General features: G+C 39.7%; 1 long non-coding RNA gene across 1 annotated transcript; it reads left to right on the forward strand.

The window, feature by feature from the left end:
* Positions 1-2,273: 2,273 nt before the first annotated feature.
* LOC123163833 (uncharacterized) lies at positions 2,274-4,373 on the forward strand. Its single transcript, XR_006482006.1, has 3 exons — positions 2,274-2,705; positions 2,810-2,902; positions 3,750-4,373. It is a non-coding gene; the product is annotated as an uncharacterized lncRNA (long non-coding RNA).
* Positions 4,374-4,852: the final 479 nt, after the last annotated feature.

Raw genomic sequence — 4,852 nt, forward strand, 5'->3', positions numbered from 1 at the left:
ATAGTTTTACACTCTGCAGAGGTTTTACACTTTACCCACACGACACAATCCCGACTTGTTGCCACTAGCCGTCGCTAGCGTAGTACACCATTTGGTATACTGGCAGGGAGATTGTGACGAGGTCTTTCATTAGACCAAACTTATTGTGCCAAGCCCACTAGGTTTGAACACGGAAGTAACCGCAGTTCATAGTCCGGGCCCCCCCTTTTGTGCCGAGGATACTCCTCGCAAGGCAGCTATCCCATCTGCGGTACGGCGATGACAACAATAAGAGTGAACTAACTAATTAACCAAGCCAGTGCCCATATAGCATGTGGCTGTACTGTTATCACAATCTTCAAATCCAAGACTTATTAGGCCTCATGCGGCAGGGACAACTGATTGCCCCCTTCAACTTGTGAAGAGCGGCCAATCGCTCCTTCAATCCTTGATTCAGCTGTCGCCCGCGCCAGTATTCAGATGGTAAGTTTCACCCAGAGTAGAAGAGGATAGAGAAGGTCAACAAGGGCCAACAGGCCTAGCTCAGCGTTAAGTTTCAACTGTCAATGACTCAGAGGTCATTTAACAAGGCACCTATAGGGTGATAAGCATGGCTAAGCATTTCTACTCTACGGGAACCTTATACTTCTACTCAGGTGTCAAGTAAATAGGCGACAAGCGGGTCAAGGTAATGTGTCAATCGACACGCTAGCTACGAGAATTAAAATAGCATGCACATAGTAACAATAAAACTCAATGCAATTTGTAAACCATAGGATAAGTATGATCAAAGAAGGAGGCATGCCTTCGTTGTTGAGTCCTTCGGTAACCTGTTTCTGTCCATGTCCAACCTCGCCACTCCCTACTCGTCGTAACGATAGCAAACGAAAATAAATAAATAACAAAGCAATAGTAAATCCAAATAACATCCAAAACAAATTAAGAGTAGATGGATAGCAAGATGTTGATCAAGACGTAGATTCGAAATGAGGTAGCATGATAGGGAGGTAAGAGAGATGATTCAACGAAGTGACAGGGTTTGGTTGACACGGCTAAGGAAGGCTTGGCGATCAAGACTAACGTTCTGATCCGAACTATGCTACTAACCACTAGTAGTACCCACTGCACACATCGACTAACTATAGAGGGACTACTATATAACAAACACCATGGCATCAACACACATGGAAAGGAACCATCCTATGCATTTTAACTATGCAGTTACAACATGCCATGATCAAGGTAAAAGTTAACCACAGATAAATATTTAGATAGAATCTAAATATTTATAATGGTCAATAGCATCCAAACATATACATCAACTATAATGCAAAATCAAGTATTCTATATGGCAACCAAACAAACATTACAAACCATACTAGTTAAGCAATGAAAAACATCATTCAACAACATGACTTAATTAAATTGATCTAGGTTTGGTCCTGAAATAATACTAAACTATAGACCAATATCATGAACCAAAGCAAATGCCGCTCATCTAAATAAATTAAACAACACATGAAATGAATGAATAACAACTCTCCTAAACATGACATTGTACTACATACTAATGTAACCTCATCCTACACAAGCAAGATATGGCACATTTAAGACTAACAATTAACCACAAATAATTATTTAGATGCTCCTAAATATATACCTATACTAATTACAGACTCCCAAGAAATTACCACGTTAATCAGTAATTAGGAGCCGTTCATCTGGTGGGACCGAAATATAACGGTGTAGATTAACCAAGCCGTTTAGTATACACGCAATGCAATGTACATTAATTTTTTCACAATTCTGGAACTAAGAGGGCGTCTACACGTTTATAATGTAGATTAGAGAAACGCCTAATATTTTATAAGGCCAGCCGTCCAATCCTGACTTTGAGTTATCCATGTACGTATGTTGATTTTGAGTTGCAAGCGTGTTTAGACAAAACTCTCAGCCTAGGGGACTCAATTTCTCTCGATCTTCTAACCCTAGAAAACACAAAACCTTCCCCCGAGCTTTCCATGTCAGCTCATGCAAAGAAAAAGAATCCATCTATGGCCGCCTCATATACATGCATGGCTGTGACGTCTCCCTCCTATGCTCCCCTCGCCCGCATGGTTGTTTCCCGTAGCATGGCTGCTACGTATTTACGCGATCAAGACCACTCTGTATTGGTGTAGATCAAGTTATAAAATCTTGGGCCAAAACACGCTCAAAAGGCCCAAACTCCTTTATCTGTAGTATAAAAATGAAGGTAAAAAAGAGATCTCTCCTCAACCTCTATCTTCCTCATGTACGCAGCCGCCGCCGGCTTCTATCAAAGTTGGCTATAGGGCGCCAGCTGCTACCGCGTGGGCTGCGCATCCTCTTCCACCTCTTCTCTCTTTCATCCTCCAATGAGACCTATTGGGTTGTATTTCAGGTCTTAAAGCTTAATCAAGTGGATACTCAATCAGGAGGTTCTGCACGTGTATGTTCAAGTCCAGCTCTGCACATAATCGCATCCGAAGGATTCATCGCCGTTCAAAGGACGAAGCTCAAGACCAGTACGATCAAGAATCTGTTGCCATCAATTATGTCTCATGTGCATGTGCTAGCTGCTTGAAGAAATTCATCTCTGTCCTGAACGGCGTATACTGTACTAACACATCTATGCGGAATCAATCAACCTGCTTGGGAAGTCAGCTTGGCTATGTGTACGTAACGTGCATGTGTGTTGGCCCCATGTGAGTTGCAGCTCGCAACCTGTGTCAGACAACTTCAATCATGTTCCTGCTCTTTTTATAGCTTCTTTATAACTACTGTCGTTAAATTTGATGGTCCTTTTCAGATTTTCCCTGTGGATACTGAGATGCATGGTACCACTGTGGAGATCAACGATGACGTCGTCTATGTCTATCAATGTGATTGGCAATCACCAGAGGTACTCACCCCCAATGCAATCACCAGAGATCCCTGTAGCTATTTATGAATGAATCTTTTGGAATCAGTACAAACTTGATCTGCTTAAACTTTTATTTTGATGCATATATATATATAAGGATTGACTATTCGTCACCCTGGGTGAGGAATAGTTATTCTTCACCCCCCTCTATTTTACCATCAATGCATCGTAATTTTACGTTTCGTAAGTTTTGTCTTATTTCTGACGTAAAAAAAGACCGTAAGAAAATATATAATCGTCGTAAAAAATATTTTATGTTATGTAAAATTACAAACGTAAAAACATAGTGTAAAATACACATAAACTGCAAATTTTCTTGTCTTATGCCCTATATTTTTATTTTTACGCCAAATTTTACGTAGTGAATCAATAAGAATGTAACTATTTGAATTCCAAACGTAATTTAATTATGAAATGATCGTATACAGACAGCATAGCTGTGGTCGCAAGGCTTCATGCTAGCCAATCTGCTCTTCCACCATGCAATTAAGATCGAGCGAAAAGCCATCCACATGTGTCACTTACACTAGAAGATTGTATGAAAGCAGCACATTGATTTAGGTTCTCGAAAATTGTTTTCGACAAGGTGGGGGTCAATAAGCCTACTGTGATGACGACCAATGCCTGAACTTGAGATGATTTTTTGGCCATCAAAATAGGCGATTCACTGTCTTTGCCTACAGTGATGATAATAATTTGATATGTATCTGATCTATAGTTCTCTCATTTAACTACAATCCAGTCTGTTTTCCTTACTTTCTTGCTGGTGAATTCTAATTTCTAACCTAGAGCAAAATTCACGTAACTGGATATCCCCACATGGCAGATGGAGAAACGCGCCAACGAGTCCGCCTACTTCCACGAGCCCTTATTAACCACCATGCCTACAGCAGCATCATTTGACTTCCGCAAACTCTTATCCAATTTTAGCCAGCCCGCTGAACACACCAGGTAAATATACACTGGTCATACCCCGGTAAAGATAAAGGGATAAGCAACTTTTGGCAATGCTACAAGAAAAAGAGAGATGATGTGACCACCTTTAGGAACGACCATGACTACAACATGTTGCAGAGTGATAAAGTTTCTACACGCGATGTCATTAAAAGATTGTGAATTTGGACGATATGACCCTTCTTTTCATATGCCAAATTTGATAGGTGTATACAGTGTGGCATGTGTGTATGCATCACATTACGAAGAAGTGATGACCAAATAATATCCCTGATACAACAAAGGATATGGTTGATTTTGCTACCTTTCAATATGGGAGATGACAGCAGGACATGATTGGCACTACAGGCGTGATTGGAAGTGAGAGAGTAGAAGAAGCCATTGACAGACTATATAAATAATATGCTTGATACTAGGTAATTATGACTATTTTCCAATTTTCTTTCTTCATTTCCAAGTTCATGATGTGTGATGTGTCAGCGGGTAAGATGCAACTAAGGTCTCATAGTAAAGTCTAAAAGGCCTGCATTGTGATTCATAAGCCAAATTGAATTGTGTCGCATGGGCTTGCATATTTGGTACCACAGTAACCTCAAAAGGGTAAGGTGTGGAAGGGTTCTTACAATATGTTAAGTCAACGGTTAGTTAATTCATGAGTCAAACTAAATGCCATCGGTTAGTTAAATCATCCCATCATGCCATCATAATGTTTGCTACCATGTGGAAGTGTTCTTACAATAAGATTTTGATAAGGTCTGGGAATTAAAAGAAACCTTCTCATCTCTATTACAAATTGACATCTGTAAATATACTACTACATTATTGAGATCCTAATTAAATTTTTTGTACCATATGTAATATTTCATAGTCAATTTCAAACAAGCCAAAAATTTACGTGACAGAGCAATTTGTTTGCACTAATAAGTATTTGAATATTGAGCCTCAACAATAGTTAATCTGACTAATATACATCTG

This window comes from Triticum aestivum, chromosome 7D (genome assembly GCF_018294505.1).
Source record: "Triticum aestivum cultivar Chinese Spring chromosome 7D, IWGSC CS RefSeq v2.1, whole genome shotgun sequence".
Taxonomy (NCBI): Eukaryota; Viridiplantae; Streptophyta; class Magnoliopsida; order Poales; family Poaceae; genus Triticum; species Triticum aestivum.